This window comes from Paroedura picta, chromosome 5 (assembly GCF_049243985.1).
Source record: "Paroedura picta isolate Pp20150507F chromosome 5, Ppicta_v3.0, whole genome shotgun sequence".
NCBI classification, from domain to species: Eukaryota; Metazoa; Chordata; class Lepidosauria; order Squamata; family Gekkonidae; genus Paroedura; species Paroedura picta.
Window position 1 is genome coordinate 76,159,251 of NC_135373.1, and position 19,957 is coordinate 76,179,207.

At 43.3% G+C, this 19,957-nt stretch overlaps 1 protein-coding gene across 1 annotated transcript in view; it reads right to left on the reverse strand.

The window, feature by feature from the left end:
- The window catches only part of PRICKLE1 (prickle planar cell polarity protein 1), a 73,714-nt gene extending 56,079 nt beyond the window's left edge, over positions 1-17,635 (reverse strand). Inside the window, exon 1 of the mRNA XM_077338576.1 lies at positions 17,385-17,635. The gene's annotated coding sequence lies outside the window, so the exon portion shown is untranslated. The remainder of the gene's footprint in view (positions 1-17,384) is intronic.
- Positions 17,636-19,957: the final 2,322 nt, after the last annotated feature.

Genomic DNA, 19,957 nt, shown 5'->3' on the forward strand with positions numbered 1-19,957 from the left:
CCACACAAAATATCTGACCAGAAACCTGGGTGCAACATAAGACATGTGCCAACTCTGCAGCAGCCATTTTCAACCTTTTTTATGGTTGAAAAAAAAGGGAGCTCTTCTCAGATTCCAGAGTCGTTGGTCAAATAAGGATGAAGACAGAAAATAATTTATTATTGAACATCAAGAAAACTTGACCATTCTGACATGCTGGGAAAGCCTTTTTTAAAGACAGTATGAAATTAAACATCTATCAGGCCTAATGCGATCCTTGAGCTTGGTGCTTTTCTGAAAGTTTCAGATATTGGGCTTCAAATTAGACAATGACAGTCAGAGATCACGTCTTGTCACATTATTAATTCTGCTCCTGGATATTGTCAAGGAAAGTACCTTGCTGAAGATTTCTCTGGATTCAAAAATCTTTTCTGAAACTGACGACATGCCATTATATCACTCTGAAGATGAATCAGTCTCTTCAATTTCTGCCTCAACTTGCATGGGTTTGTACTTCAAATGGATTCAAAATCCAATCCGGGATACTGAAGTTTAACAGGTCACTAAATCTTTCTTTCATGTATATCTTTGTGTATCTGCTTGAGATATTTCACATAAACAGTAAGGTCATCGTCTTTCAGTGCCTCTGTGATTGTTTTCAGGATTCAAAATTGTAAAAGTTCCCAACATCCTATATTGTCCTAGTAGACTTCGAGTTTCTTAAGGAAAGAAGCAATGGTTTCCTCACTATCTATAAGGTTACTGGTTTTGCATTGTAAAATCATGTTTAACAAATTAAATGTCTAAAAGATATCTGCTAGATAAAATATGTCTGCCTTAGCATCAATGAGTCTTTCTCCATGTCTTTATCAGACATGAAGGAATCTATGATGTCCCAGAGTGTAACAAAATGCTGATTTTTCTTTCCCTTGAAAAACTGTTGAACTTTCTAGCAATTAATGATGTCATATGTAACCAAAGGGTATTTCATTGGTTTAGTCACCAGCCCACCTCCATAAACCATTTCAGCTCCCCTTCTCATGTTTTTCAGTTTGTGGCCCCCTTCAAATGTGCAAGGGCCCCCAGGGGGCCATATGGCCCCTGTTGAGAATGACTGCTCTACAGTAATACCTGCCCCTTACCCAGCCACCAAAACTCTTGGAGCCGCCAGGTGATATACTGGCATCCCTGTTGCCATTCCTATTACTCAGATGCAAATAAAGAAATGGGCATTTGGCATTCTGGAATATACAAGTTTCCCTAAAAGATCCTCTACAGCAGTGGTCCCCAACCCGCGGGCTGCTGACCAGTGCCGGGCTGCGAAGGCCTTGGAGCCGGGCCGCGGCTCCTTCTTCCCTCCTCCCCCCCGAAGTGAGAAGCTCGCCAGGCCGCGAGCAAATCGGCCGCCAAAGCGGCCGATCAGCTCGCGGCCCGGCAAGCTTCTTGTTTCGGGAGGGGAGGGAAGAGAAGCTTGCCGAGCCGCAAGCTAATCGGCCGCTTTAGCGTCCGATTTGCTGGCGGCCCGGAGGGGCCGGGAGGGGAAGCCGTGGCCGCCGGCATGGTGGGGGCACAAACGCGCATGCACGGCAGTCCGCACATGCACGTTTGTGCTGGGGCTGCCGCATGTGCGTGGGCCCCCGGGCCGCCCTCTCCCCCCACTTCAGAGCAGCAGTCCGCAGTGGCCGAAACCTTGCGGACCGCTGCTCTACAGTATATATTTATCATATCAAGAAACAAAAAAAAAATTAAGGATTTATATAAGCAATGTTAGAAGAACTATACTTTTTTATTTACATTATAAGTTATCAGGACAGGATTCTGATTTAAAAGTCTGGTTTAGAAAGCAAAGGAATCTTCTGCTGGCAGCAGAAGAAACTCAGCAACCTAACTAGTCTGATAAGACAAAATGTATTCTTTAGATGCATTTGCGTTTCTAGTCAAGAGATCAAGCAGAACAACAGCTCAGATCTTTTTAAAGGGTATGATCCCAGAACAATCATGAATATTCCAAGAAGATATGAAAAGGCAGCTGAGATCATCAGAACACACCAAGAAATTCAGCATCTGGTCCAGAATGAAATCCACTATTCCACATTATGGACACAAAGTTTTCTCCACATCATTTTTGTTTCAAATCCATATTGGCCACACTGAACAGACTGAAGAACTAAGTAAAAAGTTTCAGTTGGGACCCCTGTGTTGTGTTTCAAACTGAACCAACCAGTGTGGAAGTTTGTGTCTGATGAATAAGGCAACTGTTTGTGGGTGGGAAAACAAACTCAAGAGTTAGCGTGAATATTTTTAAAGCACTCCTGTATAATCATAGTCAGTGATTTGAGCTCTGATGCCAATTAAGAACCTCCATATATTGCCAAAAAGCACACACATACTAGTATCCAGCAAGATTTGTAGCAATACTGAGGTTTTTATGTAGCTGTTCAGCAGACACTTCCCGAGGATTAACTATCCAGTGAAAGTCTGAAAAAAAAATCAGAACAAGTTTCCCATTTATGGAAAAACTGATGTGGCTAGAAAGGGCAGCCAAGCGACGGTGTGGAGACAGCAAATTGAGACAGTTTTCTCTTGGAAAATTAATTCTTTCACACCACAGGCTGAATCTGTTTAAAGGTGGAAATCAACTAGCTGAACGAATTACAAAATGTTGCTAACAAGTTGCAAGCAGAGTCCCCAAACTCGGGAACCAAGGATGTAAATAAAATCCATGGAATCTAAATTCACAGAATTTTCTAGTACAGCTTTGTACTTCCAGTTCTAAATGAACACCTGTCATCAACCATAAATAAATTAATTTCATATGCATGGCACATTATAAGAAGGTTGTTTGTAATTATGCAATTCTTTTTCAACAACAGAAACTGAGGCTGCCATGGGAAGTGGAAGACTGAAACAGAGGCTTCAGAACCTTTATTTCATGTGCAACCACACATGCACCAGTGCACACACTGAAGATCACCTTCCTTAAGACAGTGTCATTCTTACTGGGGAATGAAATTAAAGATACCCCTGTCTTTTCCCCAGTGAGGATAAAAGCAGCTGCAGATGCAATTTCTTGGGGATTTAGAAGTCCTTCTCCCCTACCCTCTGTGCTCACAACAACAAAAACAGACAGGATTAATGAATGCCAAGTATTTTGTGGGGCTTTATGCATACATAAGCATGGTCTGGGGTCATGGATCAGTGGCAGAGTGGTTATCAACATTGTATGCAGAAGGTCCAAGGTTCAATTACTGGCATCTCCCGTTTAAAGCTAAGGCAGTAAGTTATGTGAAAGACTTCAGGCCTGAGGCCCTGGACAGCTGCTGCCAATCAGAACAGACAATACTAACCTTGATAAGACCAACGGTCTGATTCCGGAGAAGGCAGCTTCATGCATGCATTACCATTTGCATGTACATAAGAAAAAATCCTCTCTTTGTGATATTAGATTTTAAAGAATCCTTCAACTCACTTAAGAATCATTTCTAGCATTTTAACTGCTGCGCCCCAAGTATTTCCATTCAATTTTCTTAGCTTTTACATCTGCCATAGATATACTTGGTCCAATAGCCAATTTGGAGGCAGTCAACAATGAACTTTTACAAGTTGGAGAGGAAATTGCAGATGGGAAAAGAACAGAAATATGCAACTCTTCACCAGAGAGGCTGGGACAATTGGGATCTATCAATGAAGTTTACGGCAATGTTAGAAGCACAAATCTTTTAACACAACAGATGGACATAGGACTGCACTCACTGGTCCCATTCCGACAAATTCAAATTAATTTTTGCTTTATATTGCTGCTGTCATGATGGAAGTTCATAGTTTGAGGAAGAGTGCTTGCACTCGAAAGCTCATGCCTGGAATAAATCTTTGTTGGTCTTAAAGGTGCTACTGGACTCTGTTTTTATTGTGGTCCCATTCTGTAACATCCATGTATTATCTGCAGTGAGCCTCATGTGCATAGCCACATAGGCTGTCACACATGATCATGTAGAGCCTTGTACCCAAGTACAAATGCAGGACTTTTGCCCAATATATGCAGTGATGCAGCCCACTCTGTATGTAACACAGGTACATACAGTATATGGTTTTAAAAACTCTGCATTTTTGGTGTACCATTTAGAGAGAAAAAAAATCTTACTGGACCCAGGCATCTCCCACTGCAGTTATCATTACCACTTGTAGGACTATGTTTGGAATATTTTTCTTGTTAACCCAAACATTAAACTTAGGCATTTTATGACTTTAAGCCAGAGCAAGAGGATTAATCTTACTTAACCTTTTCATACAAAGTGGGCCTCCTTAGGGATTCTGCACAGTTAACCATTTGTAGTTATTCGTCAGTGCTTACTTAACAGCAAGAAGTTTGACTTGGTGAGGTTTTTTTCCAGGCTAGGGCAACATTCTTCATCGCGGTTCTGTGAAAAGAAGTATTATTATTGCAGCCTGCCTCTTTCAAGGGGGGAAAATTTTAAAAGATGCATCTTATCCTAATTGCTCCCAGTTATATTAGCGAGGTAATACGTACCAAATAGTGGCACCAGGCAGACAGCACAATCCTAGGCAGAGTTACTGTAACCTAAGCCTATTGGTTTAAACTAAGAATGTGCACTAGTAACAAACTTCAGATTTGGAATTAGAATTGCCTGGATTCAATAACTGGAATTTAGAAAATCCAGAATTTATGTATATTCAGAACTCCATTAAAATCAAAGGAATTATCTGTTTTAAAAATGACACAAAAAAGGCAAACCACTTTGTAAAAGGTTTGCTTGGTTCTCTCCAGTACATTAACCCTGAACAGTACAAATGCCACTAGGACGGCATTAGGCAAGTCATAGAGGATAGCTGATACTGGGGAAAGGGCAGACACTCTGAGCGGCAATGGGAGGCAGACTGAAGAAGCAGTCAGAGAGTTAGGTGAATGGGACCTTCCCCAACAATGCTGAACACAGCACAGTTGAATAAATTAATACAGTCCTAGTATAGCAGCTGGAAGAAGGGAGATGGCAGCAGTAGCACGGCAGACCTTGTACAACCAAAGAGACAGGAAGGAGAAAGATGCCATGAATGGTCTTAACTGCTGATGTGGCAAATAGAGAGGTCAGAAGAGACATGTGTCAGCAGTCTAAGTGCCAATTTAGTTATTTATATGCAACTTCCATTCCCAATATGGAACCAAAGCAGCTTATATTGTTCTCCTCTCCTCCATTTTAGTATTGCAACAGCCCTATGTGATAAGATATGCTAAAAGTGAATGACTGGCTTAAGGGCACCCAGCAAGCTTCCATGGCAAAGTGCTGATTCCGACTGGAGTCTCCCAGACACAAGAACACTTGAACCACCACACCAAACACTACAAAGTCACTATGCACAACCTTCAGTTGGAGGTTGTTTGGAATGTCTGATTTTTAACCACAAATCTAGTTAAATCTGCCCTCATTTGGAGGTTGGGGCACAGTTCCATATCATTAATATGATCCCTGGACTGTTCTTTTCATTTTGTGACTTTCTGAACTTTTAAAAAATAATATTTCCTTTTCCACAGTCTACTGTGAAGCATAAGAGCAATGTGTTATCAGTCAATGATAACCGCAGTTATTGTGATCTGATCTCCTTCATTGTTAGGACTTACAGAAGACCACAGTAGCTTCTGGTTAGTTTCTTTTGTAAATAATATGGAGAGCGACATTTCTAGTGTAAGAGACCAGTTGTCTTGTTCTTTGAAGCCTCCTGGGCACCCATCAAGGACATTTCATTGGCTTACAGCCCACCATGCTGTCTAGACTTCTATCATGAGCACAAAGGAATTTATGTGAGTATTCTTTTCTCCATGTACTAAAGACAAAGATTCAAATTGCTTCAGTGCAAGCATAAATGAAAACTGTATTTATCACTTCAGAGCCATTCTTTGTGTCCTTTACAATTCAGAAAGCTCTCACAAAGAAGTTATCCATATAATCATGACAAAGAAGTACAGAATTCTGAGGCTGCAAAATACACACTTTTGAGAAACATCTGTGATAATGCTAAGAAGGTTTAAGGCCAAACATTATGTTCAGGATTGTACTGTAGGCATAGCCTTCTATACCTATCACCACTTTGGGGTTGGGTGGCAAATTTCCTCCAAGCCAGACTGGCCAGGGAACATACAAGACAGACATGAGTTGATTTTTAATGGTGTGGGATTCCTTTGTTTTTTAAACATAATCTTGTCCACCTATGTGAACAACAAAATAACACATATTCAGTCAAAAGTGCATTGTCAGGGTATTTTAATATTGATGTTATACTTTGCCTATTAGTAGATCCTAAGTAATATTATGTCGGATCACATAAAGGATAATAGAGTCCAGAACTGTGCAAGAATCCCAGCAACTGTTATGTGGTCTGCTAGAAATTGGTCATTACTCCATCAATGCCCACTTCTGATACAAGCAGCACAGTGAAGATCCAAAATATAGGAATCTAGTGAGCAATACTGAAGATATCTGGGTGAGATAAAGGGAAGTCTGTGGAACAAAAAATACCACTGTCTCCCCAGAGCAGCCCTATCTCAGGACAAGAAGGAAATAAGAACTAACAAGGAATCTTTACTGTGCCTAGATTAGAATCACTTTCGTCTACAAATCATGAATGCAGCAGACAGACTGAATATCCTATCCAGAAGATACCCTCAACCAATATGTCTCAGCTGACCAATCTTTCTTGCCTGTGATATGCTGCACATATGTTGAAATGAAGGCCAGAAAAGAAGTGAGGCTCAAACACAACCCTCTTATCTCAGCTCTTGTCACTAGAATAGTTGAATTCAGACCTTGAAGCAGTAAATGGAGGTAAGAAGGTAAATTCCACTTCAGTAGCACCTTAGAGATGAACAAGACTTTCAGTGCTCTTGAAGCTCCCTTTGTCAGATACAAAGTCATTCTCAAAATCTCGTTGGTCTCCAAGATGCTACTGACTCTACTGCAGACCAACACAGCTAAATTTCCGTAAACATACACAGATTGTGAATGGGTGGGCAGGAAAGATTGTTTCAGTGCTTGGCTTTTGTGGGCCTTTCTTGCACGTCCACTTTGGGTTTAGGAGGCCAATTTCCTCCAGGCTAGACTAGCCAAAGATTCTGGTTTTCAGGTGGTGGTGGATCATCTGGGCATGAAATTGGGATCAGTGTGGGTAGATAGGTAGTTGTAAGTTTCTCATATTCCCTGGAAGTCTTTTCCAACTCTATGATTCAACTCCCTGGTGTTATTGTCACAGAAGTAAAGTGCATCCTTAAGTTCTTTCTTCTAGGTTAGTATGAACATGCATACCCTTTTGAAGGCGACAGTACCCTTTTTTCCACATTTCCTGGCCATCCCATTATTATTTTAATAAAAATGTTGATTTTGTCCCCTTTTAAATAAAACTTGCTGTAGCATTAGTTTTTGTTTTGCCTGTATGATAACAATATCAAACGGGTCTGCCCTGAACAACCCACATGGAGAATGTCCTCTGATATTGGAAAGCTGATTGGCGGTACTGAGATGTTGAGATTTTAACACTCATTATTTATTAAGGTTTGTAATATCTATGTTTTATTGATGCAAATGTATGTTGTACTGAATGAACAACAAAAGTCCTGAAACAACAAAAGAGGGAACGAAATAACCCAACCTGTATATACCAGGTAGGAAAGGTTGAGCAGCAGCAGGTTATACTAAATATTAAAATACAAGTATTTATTTAAATTCATGAGCACATATAAAATTTTAAAACATCAACATTAGTCATGCACTATTTACCTCCTCCCACTGAGGGCCAATCAGAAGCTCTCCCCCTCTTCCATGCTGTTTCTGGCACTTGCCAGGAGGAGGGGGGGGCAACAGGAGGTAAGTGCCCAGCTCCTGCTGGCCATCCACCCTCTTCATGCTGGCTGTGCCACCCTCCTGGATGCTGGGGGGAGCCTGGGGACAGCCAGCTGCACGTTCCACCACTGCAATGCTCTTCCTGCCCACCAAGTAAAGACACAGTATTTCTTCTGCCCATGTCATTTTCATTTGTTTGATTTTTATTAAATAGAGTTTGGAACTATGGTGCAAAAGGTCATGGAACATGGGCAGTTGATAAACTTTGCAGCTGCATGAGCCCTATGCCATCAGAGTGAGTGAAAGCCAGGACTTTAAACTGTTAGTTTATTTGCAGGTATGTAATGGGTCTGATAGCCAGGAAAGAAATTCTATTTTAGGATTTTCTTTTAGGAACTGCTTTAAGAAAGAGTTTTGTAATTAAATAAATGGTTAAAAAACACTTTTCCCTACCTGATTTTTTCTGGCTCACGTCTACCTAAATTTTTGTATGGGTTCTGTCACTGAAGAATAATAGTAAGTTCATTACCTTTATTAAATTTTATCATATTACGTTCATGAAATCAGAATGTTTAACACCTGTCCTGTTTTTGCCATCACAGTGTTCCCTTTTTTGTATCAAGGAAATATGGCCAGTCTATAATGAGACCTCAGATAGCTCTCTAGGCTACCTATAAGCTCTTAAATATTGGCATCTATCTGCACAACCAGGAACACAATGCAGATTTCAAGTCACAACAACAAAGACAACAAAGCCATCTGTGGTCAGGGCCGCACTTCCCTGAGAAACTGGTTGCCCCCCCCCACACACACACACAGGGTGCTTCACTCTGTGGGAGCCAATTTACCGGAGGTCCATGGCCTGAGGAAAGTTTGCCTGGCTCTGACCTAGTAGAATGAGCTCCTGGGAGAGCTGAAGGCCCTGACAGAGCTCTTGAAGTTCCACAGGGCCTGCAACACAGAGTTCTTCTGCCAGGTCTTTAGTTGAGGCCAGGGATGTTAAGATCCGGGCTCCTCCACCCTTGAACTAATAAGATCGATGTGCTATACATCTGTGTGAGCTGGGGGAATGGGAAGGTTTTGCCAACGATGACTTGGATTTAGACTCTTGATGTTTTATCTGTAAGGGTTTTATGGTGAGTTTTAATTGGGGTTTTAATTGTAAATCTATTAGCCGCCACAAGCCAGTTAATGGGAGCGGTGGGATAGAAACTGTCAGGGATAAAGAAAAACCTTGTCCTCCTCTCTCCTTTTTAAAGGAACTGAATTATAAATAAATAATAATAATTTCCCAATATCTGCATCAGGTCCTATTATATGTGTTGTTCTCTCATTCATTGATCAACTGATAAAAAATGTAAGACGTAAGTCTTTTGGCTGTGTTGTATCCCTTCCTCTCTTCCTTTTTTCCCTCCAATCCAACCAAAACATTACCCAAACTCTCACTTACTGCTGTGGTGTCTGTGAGAAGCATCCCCGCATTCTTCTGTTCTACACTGCGGGGGGGGGGGGGGGAGCATCAAATATCTGGTGGCTGTAGATTCAGTATCATCCATCTGTAAGGCAAGCTGACCTGCACAAGCACTTATGTGCCACAGCCCACTTGAGAAAATGTTACTTTCCATTCCTACATCCATTTTGGAATTTTACTCCTAAATAACTATGCATCATAGTATCATCTTTGCATGGTATCAGCCCTGGTTGTGCTATTTTCCCCATAGCAACCATAATTAATTTATTGATTTAAAATACTTATATAGCTTCCTTTCTCTCAAGCATCTCAAGTACTGTGCTGCCAGCAGCTGCTGGAGGTGGTAGGGTTCTGTGTGTTTGTTTTCCATGGTCTGAACTGTCATTCTGGCAGCTATGAACATATAAATTCTTAGTTGTTTGTGCTAGTGTTTTGTTTTCACTTGTGTTTTGTTTTTTTCTGACTAAAAGGCAGCAATGTTGAAAGAGTGTGGTATGGTAATCAGAGATTGTTCCTATGCCCATTAATCCCCCCCAAAAAATTCTTAGGTTATTGAACACTGCAGCCACATGTGGAGATTGCTGAAGAACTGCAAGTAGCTTGAAAGCTGAGATCAAATTCATCATGGGATGTGTGTGCATGCATGTGTACATAATACATACACACACATATATGCAGCTTCAAATACAAGTAGTGAATGTTTATTCAAACTGACACTTTACAAATTCCAGTCCTCAGACCATTCTTCTTCCACTAGGATCATCTCCATGGTACTTCCCAGCATGTCACAGATGTTTTCTATTTTGCTGTTATACATTCCACAATCTGTATGCAAATGGTGTTAAATCTCTGCAATATTTTTTTTGCAACAGTCATGGTTCCCTTTGTATACAACCAAAGGTCTGGAAGTACTGAAGGAGAAGGATCAGCCTGCCTATTTTGAGATTCAATAGATCATGATACATCTTATGACCATCCAGAAAATAAGCTTTAATCCTCTTATTTCCATCCAGATTACCCAAAATCAAGATACCCATAGGATTAGGATTACATCTTGGATTGTGTGCGAGCATTTAATAGGGAGCCCCCCACCCAGTGGTCCCAGATTTGTGGCATGGTATTTAGCATATCTTAGGTCTTCTGCTTTTCTTGGACCAAATGAGCAAAACTTGCGATCATCCTAGCACTCTGATAGCCCATTGTTTCTCTTCTAAAGCTTCTCTCCAATGGATAATGTGCATGATTCATACAATAATGCAGGGTATGACACTCCTCCATTTATTTGTTTGTTTATTCATTTATTTATCATTTGGATTTATATGACCACCGCTCTCAGTGAACTGGCTCGCGGCAGATTACAAACATGTAAAATACAGATCCAATCCATAAAACAACAATGTCAACAGTATAAAACAATCCCCCCATTAAAATATAATACTAAAGTGCTGCAGTTTTACTGATGGTGGTAATAATTAAACAACCAAACTCATTCCCCACACAGGGAGCCATTGGGCTGGTCTATAAACTGGCAGATGTCAAAGAACAGAGATATCAGCAGGGGTAGATAACCTCACAGCTCGGGCACAGTCTAATACTGGCCCAAGACCCTAAGGAGACGGGGAAACCTAATCTTAGCCCCGGAATTACCACCTGGGCTCAACCAAATGCCTGGCAGAAGAGCTCCATTTTGCAGGCCGTGCAGAACTCAGAGAGCTCTGTCAGGGCCTGCTACTCTTCAGGGAGCTCATTCCACCAGGCAGGAACCAGGACAGAAAAAGCCCTGGCCCTGGTCCTCGATGTGCTTCACAAATTATTTTGGACCAAAGAAACTCTGCAATAATAAAATCATAGAGTTGGAAGGGGCCATACAGGCCACCTAGTCCAACCCCCTGCTCAACGCAGGATCAGCCCAAAGCATCCTAAAGCATCCAAGAAAAGTGTGTATCCAACCTTTGTTTGAAGACTGCCAGTGAGGGAGAGCATACCACTTCCTTAGGCAGCCTATTCCACTGCTGAACTACTCTGACTGTGAAATTTTTTTTCCTGATATCTAGCCTATGTACTTGTAGTTTAAACCCATTACTGCGTGTCCTTTCCTCTGCAGCCAATGGGAACAGCATCCTGCCCTCCTCCAAATGACAACCTTTCAAATATTTAAATACTTAAAGAGTATAAGAATAAGCTTCTGCTGCTTATCTAGTTGGCAAGTGGTACACATATTATAAATGGCCCAAGCCCACTCATGGGGAGAGGTGCAATAGAAATTAAGTAATAGTAGTAGTAATAATAACAATACACCTATAAAGGAACAGGCTTTGCACCTAGTAAATAAAATAAAGATTCATGACCATCAGAAACTTCTGTTGACAATTCAGAAGACCCAATAGTGGCATATTGATCTATAGGTGTCTGCCAACTCCAATGGAAAAGGCCTGTGTACAGAGTTGCATTCTGGTGGGCAGACCTTGTCCTCATGCCATTTTTTCCTACCCAAATACTCCAGATTCCCAGCTTCTTTTCTTCTAGGTTAGCTTTAACTTCAGAAACAAGTCCAGGCAGAACAAGGTTCACTGGGAAGAGAAGTTGCAAGGGGGAAGAACAGCAGCAAACTGAGGATTAGATATCTCCTCCTGTTACCACTTTTCTGCTTGAATTACCCCAGCCATACCTTCTTTCCTGGCATATAGTAGTGATCCACATTTCAGGATATGGATCTTGCTCATGTATATGTGCAATCTGTAGCTTCAATACTATTGATCATAATAGGATGTTCCTGGATCATTCACTGTGTAAGTCATAGCATGCCTGCATACACACACTGAAACTAAAGGGAAAGGAGCTTACAAAATAAAAAGGAGAATCAGCCACGGGGCATCTACTAGTAACCTTATATAAATTAAAAAACAATTACCCTTCCATTCTTCAAAGGAAATACTTTTTGATGCCCAGATATTTTGTGCTGCCAATGTTGTGCATAACTGGCAGCATTTCAAAGAAAACTGTTACTGACCACAGTCATAAAAATGTGGGGTCTGCAGCTCTTATTAACAAAGCATAGCTGAGCTCAAATTATGAATGGAATGTTCTTTCAGTACTTCTAGAAGTAATGAAACACAACATCCTGATGTACATAGAAAAATAGCAAGCTGAAGCCCAGGAGCTCAGAAAGCAGAAAAGCAACACTTCTGGCCACTAGATGCCAAGCAGATGTCTTAAAAGGCATGACCAAGAAGTGCCTCCATGATCTATATGCAGCTGAAGACCTCCCTCCACTATGCTGGAAAAATCCACCACTTAGAACCCCACTCATAGTGCCAGAGGAAAAGCAGACTCTGATGCATCTTTCCATTATAGGTCAGAAATGCCAGTGTCATTTCACAAGAGATATGGGAGTATCTATAAAAGTTTCCATTTCCCAAGCAAGTTCCAAGATGTGCCTCCTGGTTTGGGGGAAGAGGGCCTTTAGGGGATCTGCTACTTTCCTGTCTGTACAAGCTGTTTACAAGGACTGCAGTCATTGTTGAAGAAAGGGGGGGGGGGTCGGGCCTCCAGGCTGTAAAAATGTGTCATTTGCACTAGAACAGGAATTCAAATTCATTGACATGTGACAAGAATGATCCTGGAAAGTATCTACCCCAGGTTTATGTACAGCTTTGGGCATGAAGATCCACTACAGAATTGTGTGCAGTTGAGCCAACTGATTAGGGATGGGCTTTTCTGGTTAAAGGGGATGTCATCCAAAGGAGAGAACAAATATTTTAGGCAACTTTCCAAGAAGAGGCAAATATCTGCATGTTTGTAGCAGATACTTTAAAAGTATTAAAGTATTTGTGTTGGCTCATACATCTTTCCCGTGACATCTTAATTATTGTGCATACTGGGAAGATTCTTTGCAGAGAGACAACCATGAAGAGGGGGTCTAACAAATGTACATGATGCTGTTCCTAGAGAAAAAGTTCCTAGAGAAAACCTAACAAGAAGTGAGATTAATTTGTTTTGAATGAAATCTAAACACAAACATAATATAAAGACAAAGAAAGATTCATTACTGAATCCCTTGTGTAATTTCTCTCAAGAACTGGAAATGCCCTTTGACAATGGACCAGCAGTGAAGGAAACGACATCTGGAAAGACTGTCATTTTGGCAAGGAGGAAAGTGATCTGATTAGTCTATCTGAGTATTGTTGCCAGATATGTCATGACATCAGTGTGCTATAACTTGTAAAACATGTTGCTTCCCACCATTCTTTAGTTCAAAGGGGGAGGGAATGAGGGCTAACATTTCTTCTTTTCAGACCCCACTGCTCCACACACACATATGCAAGCAATAAATACTCACCTGTACAGCTATGAGAAAGCTGAAGACCAAATAATGGATAACCCCAGGTAACCCCAAAACATCAAGCAGCACAGAGGGTTCAGTGCTGACTATGTACCCAACTTATTATTTTAAAGTCTTCAAGATCCATAGACAAAAGATGCAAGAAACTCTGTTGGTTCACAGACATAATCTAAAGCAACAGGCCCATAACAGTATTTATCAGGACCAAGCAACGTATCATTAAACCATGTTTATCAAAGGACGGTATACAACCTTTGAAGTTCTTTAGTACACTTTACCCAGTGGGATGCTCAGTACAATAGATGTAGGGATAAGAAAATAAGTTGTTTCAAGACATGGTCAAAAACACTGAGGCCCCACAGCTGTCATCTTAAAATAGAAAACTGGATTCATAGTGTCACATGATATGCTCCTGTTCATGGCACATGCTGTCCACAGTATTGAAATGAGAAGTAACTAGCCACATGTTTGATTACAAATTTATAGTCTGGTGAAGATTTTTTCAAGAGCACATTGACAAGGAAGTTAAATGCTTCTTTCAGATGATCTGTCACGCAGTCAACAGGACACTTTCCAAGTTACTGTTTAGTGATTTAAGGATTATGGTGGCTTTGGTCAAACAGGAACTACGGCACTCTCAAGCCACTTGAATTGTACATCTGTCAATAAATAATTTTTGAGACCCATAGCTGTGCTGGAAAAAATAAACTTATCTGGAGATATAGTTGGATCCTGGATGTGTGCGGGTGGTCCTGCCTTCTGCCAAGAGGTTGTCTAAAATGGACTCTGGATCTCTTCCAGTTCAGAGACTCAACTTTTTTTGCTCAAAGTTAGGGTGTTGCCTCTCCTTTTTTCATGTGAAACTACTGATACAGATCAACGTGTGTCTCCTGCATATGCTAAATCTTCCTTTAAAGAGGTCATATGGCAAGGCAACATTCTGTTAAAGGGCCACTGAACAAACACCAAACTTAAGTAGTTTAAGACAGGAGGGGACAGAACAAACACAGATTACTGCAAAGAGAAGCTAATAATAGAACCAAAAGGTTGTTGAGGGACAGTGGCAGCTACCTGAGCAAGGCCAAAAGCCAGGTAGCCTCACCTCATCCCAACATTTTGACAATATCTCTGTACCAGACCTTTCCCCCCCCCCTTTTAATAATTCTGGGTAGTTTTTCTTAGGAGTCTTTGGTGATGTAGTTACACTTGTAGAGTGGACTGTGTTCTAGTTATCCAGAAAGACTTCACCAAATACTGCCCTTTATACAGGGTTACTTTTATAGCAGCAGCTCTGTTATTTCTATGTGAAACTCCTTCATGATTTTTAGGTCTAGGCTGAGTTCTAGCCACAATTCACAATTATGTGTCAAATTATTTTTGTTCCACTGAGGCAGGCAATAGCTTTTTTAAAAACCACTCCTAAATAGGAGTGTTTTTTTAAAAATGTAATTACCTTTGCAGTTATACTACAGGATATTAGGGAAATCCAGACTCCCCTGTTGCTTTCAGCCACATCTGACTCCAATCTTAATAGCTTAGCTATTAACCCTGTATAGTCCCCCCCCCCAGCTGATGTTAAAGTTTGTCCAGGTAACCAAGGCTGACTTTACTACAATAACCTTTAAAACAAAAGAGAAACATCAGCTAAGCAAATCCAAATTCTGAAATGAGAGTTGTGGTACACTATGTACAATTAATGTACAATTAATGGTGAAGTAAAGGTGCACAGGATTATATAGAGGCCCCCAATATCTCAATAGGACTTACTACCAGGATAAATGCTCATAGGCTCAAACTTAGTTTCTACCTACTTTAGCTTGCCGAATAGATCTGCTGATCTTTTACGGCTGTGATTCACTTTAACAAACTCTGAACTATTCCCTCAGCAATATGATGAACACAACCACTAGAAAAAAGATGTGCAAGAAACATAGTCATTGCTCCCTGGACAAAATTTCAGCAGAATTAGATTGTTCTGAATGGTGGTGGGGAGACATCACTAGAGCCTCCATACTGCTGCAGCAAAGGGGGGGAGTAGTTGTGTGCGTGTGGGGCGGAGGGAGTAGACAGCGACCTAAAGGTCAACCTCCCAACTACATGTCGAACCATGAGAAATACATGGAGGACTAATGACACCCATTATTTTGACACCTTTTAATTTTAATCAGGAGAGAACATCCACCATTAGCCTTTAAATCCCCTGCATAAACGTTGGCTTGGGGGCGGTTGTAAAAATCTTCCCCACTGTGTTCCAAGCTCTCCAGTTGATGACACTTAGAAGCACTAAAGCTAGCACTGTTTTTTAAAAAGCTTTATTTTGTTTTCCTGAGCCCCCAGCTGTGCAACAGTGATAGGTCCCTGGCCATGGCCAAACCAGAGTATCCAACCTATGAAGAGACACAAAATGGAACTTGAGAAGCCAGCAAAGATAAATGATTGCAGTTTAAGTTTTAGTTCTCCACAGAGGACAGGGGCATTGTTTGAAAGGTAAGCGGAATTGAGCAAATGTCACCTCGTTTTTCTCTCTTTCAGCAGAAAACAAATCTTCTATTCCTTATAAAGTTGGATTTAAGCCATGCTTTAAATATCTCTTTGTAAAAATGTGCAACTCCCCCCCCCCCCAGAATCTAGACACAGCCATACTGCTAGGACAGCTAAACAAAATAGCTCGCTCCCATGGGACTGCAGTACAGGGCAAATAATAGGAGAGCTGAAACACTGACGCTGAGCGGAGGATAATGGAGAAAGGGGGGGAGGCCAGTTGTCACCCCACTGACAGACAACAGCTGAGTTCACACATCTGGAGCCCGATTCAAGCAGACCCACTGAAACTCACACCCATCTATAGTCATAGCCTGCCTTAATGACAGATGGGGCTTCCCTGGCCTGGAGAGTAAAAATAAATAAATAGCGATTCTGCAACAACTGCCTGTCTAAAAAAAAAAGGGGGGGGGTCATGGCATCCTTTGATTACAGAGGAGCGGATTACCGGCAACAAGAGATAAATGCAGCTTTTCCCTCCGTGCGTGTCAGGAGTTTTTAATTATACCTACGTCCCGAGCTGGCTATAATAAATAGCTTCTTATGTCCCTAATGCCACGTTCCAGTTCGATGGTTTGTGCGCACCGGCCCATTGCCCGCAGTGTGTGGCGCGGGGCAGCGAGGAAAGCAGCAAGTGCCCGAGCCCTTCGAAGCGAATCCGAGGCCGGCACGGGGCCGGATCCGACCTTGCCTGCGCTCCTGAAGGGGCTGCGCAAGGCAAGCCTTCCGCCGGAGTTCTCCCGAGCATCCTCCCCTCCCCTCTGCCCTCCCAACAGCTCGCACCGGGCAGCGAGCGAGGAGGAGAAACGAAGCGGGTCTGTCCCTGCGCGTTGCCAGCTTGTTGCCCTGAACTCTAAGCACGGCCAAGGTCAGCGATGCGGATCCTTCTGCGGAGGGCCGCCTCGACCACCACGCGCTCCTGGAACTCGGCGCTTCGCTTGCAGTCGCCAGGAGAGCACCACGGAGTGCACGGTCGGCCACAGGGGCCAGAACTCAAGGAGAGCCCCGCGCAGGGATGCTCCCCGGCCCCCTCGGTTGCTCTCTGCAGATGTGCGGGGGCTCGACGCGGCCACCCTGCTCTCTTGCACTGTGACAGCACACGGCGCCCGGGCCGGCTGGCAACTTGCGCCTCTCCCCGAGGGCCGCTTTCGCCGAGCCCAGAGCCGCCCCGCTCGCCCCACGCCCTCACCCTCTGGCGACTTACCCTCCGAGAGTAGTCGGGCTCTCGCAACGCGGCAGCCAGGTATTCCTACGAGAGACGCCTGGGCGACATCGGGGGCCAAAGAGCAAGCCGCGGCGCTTCCCGGGCTGGAGGGGTCAGCGCGAGTCGGAGCCACGCATGTTCCTCACGGGACCGCAGGAGGGAGGCGGGAGCCTTTCCGCGCAACGAGCCTGGCCGCCGAAAACGACCGCGCAGCGCCCCGCTTTCTGCCTAATGGAACGCAGCCGCTCGATGCCGCTCCAAAGAGCCAAGTGCTCCCCGCAGCCCATTGGCTGCGGCAGGCTGCACGAGCCAATCGCCGGAGGGCCTGGTCTCGTCGGTAGCTCACAAAACCCGGGTTGCTGGATCGCTAAAGAAGAGGGCTGCTTGACAACGTTCCTTCGGAGAGTGTGGGAAGGATGGATGGGGATCGCTTGCAGGGGAAGGACGGGGAGGGGGGGGGGTGCGAGAAGAAGAGGGTCGTTAGGAGCGTGCTTTTTGGGGAATCATCTTGGGTGCCGTTAGACTGGATAGATGATTAGGTGAGCAAAAGCATTTTTTAAGCTATTTGAAGTTCTCCCAGGCATAGCACGGTTCGAGTCGCTGAACAGATTAGGCTGATGGATTGAACTCCGGGAAATGGAAGGAAAGATTTACATTCCCAATTTCCCCCCTATGAAATTGACAATTACTGTATCCGTAGCCTCCGGCTGTCTGTTAAGAGGGATAGTTTTCTCCCGCGAAGATAGATTCAGCTGGGTAGCTGCGTTGATCTGAAACAGCAGAAAACGTCGAGTCCCTGGTCACCTTTAAGACCAACAAAGTTTTATTCAAAGTATGAGCTTCCACGTGGAAACACGAAATACAGATACATTGAATTGGAAGTTACCAGTCCACACATATAGGCCGAAGGAGAGCAGGATGGAAGTCTGTGTGTCACACAACTTAGTCTATGTCTCTGAAATCACTTTTGCTGGGATAGTTCCAGGATTCCCTGTTAAGATGGGGTGAGAAGGAAGGCTAGAGAAAACCTTATCAGAATGGTTCTGCTCTGCTTGCTTCTCATTTATGACATAGAGGTTGTGTTGTATTTCCTGATCAAACATTACTGAAATTCTTCTGGCTGCACAGCTTCAGATGTACATATTACATTATTGATCTACATTGAATCCATGTAGCCTGTGAAGCTGAGGGCAATGGCTAGGATGCCAAGGAGGGAACTGAATGCTTAATCTGGAGCAGTTTAGCTGTATAATATAAAAAGCTAAGGCCTGGGTGGGGCCAGTCTGATCTTTGGATCAAGAGGGAGGCAACACAGCTTGCCCCCCCCCCAGTCTGGCCAGGGGCAATCTGGCAAGCTGGGGGGGGGTGGCCTCCTTTCCCACTTAGGTTGGGAAGCCCAACTCCTAGCCCAATGGATGCTGTTGCAAAGGTTCTCCTGTTTCATCAGCACAACAACCCTATGCTGTAGGCCTCAAATCTGCAGAGAGTTGCGCAGAAGAAATACACATGGCTTGGCTGTTTCTTCCCTCCAGCAATGAGACCGGCCAGAGCAGTATTTTAAGTGAGAAGGGGATTTTCTGTCAGCCAACTATTTGGCTGGGAGGGGAAAGTTCCCCCCCTCAAAAGAAAAGCACAAGTCCCCCCATAGACTCTTCTGCATTGTTCTTGGACACGTGTCCCTTACTTCAGTCGGGGACTGTTAGATGCTCCTTCACAGCAGGCCTGAGGGGGGGGGAGGACACCCACCAGCCATCTGCAAGCTAAGTCAGTGGTCTGAGGCAAAGTTAGGGAAGTAGTTGGACGTGACAGTTAGGCCTGTGCAGTAGGCCTCAATTGTTTCAACTCAACAACCTGCGTGGGAGGTCTGAAATGTTTCTTCTCAGCATCCCTGTCCAAACTCCAAAGCAGTCATTTCTGCCTGGGGAGCTGATCTGCAGATGAGCTGTAATTCCAGGAGCTCTCCAGGCCCCACATGGAGGTTGGCTACCCCTGGGTTGGAAATATTCCTAGAGGTTTGGAGGTGAGACTTGAAAAGCATACAATGCCTCAAGAGTCCAGCCTCCAAAGTAGCCATTTTTGCCTGCAGGGGTGATCATTATAATCTAGAGATGAGCAGCAATCTAGAGACCATGGTAGAGGTTTGCAGACTGCGGCTGAGCTGGAGTGGTGCGGGTATGTCCCTCCTGAGCTACGGGTTTTGGCCATCCCTTACCAGCAACTGTTTGTATTTTGGGGTACAGACATACAGACCAGCATCAGTCCCGTGAGTCTGGATAGTGCAGGAAGATCTAAATAAAGAATATTTACAGCCTGAAATTGTAAATAGTGAACAAGTAAATGGCTGAAGAGACATAGGAATTGAAGTGACTTTTTTTAACCTTGGCCTAGTAAATAAAAAACAGTATTTGCCAGGAAGATCCTATGAAATCAAAGGCATAAGTGGCCCAGAATTTCAAGTGGAGTTAGCTCTACAGGAAAGTAGACTTTGGGGGGAAATACGTGATCCACTTTTATTAGACAACTACTTGGCCTTGCGGACAACAACAGGGACTGCAGTCACCAGCAGTAGGCCT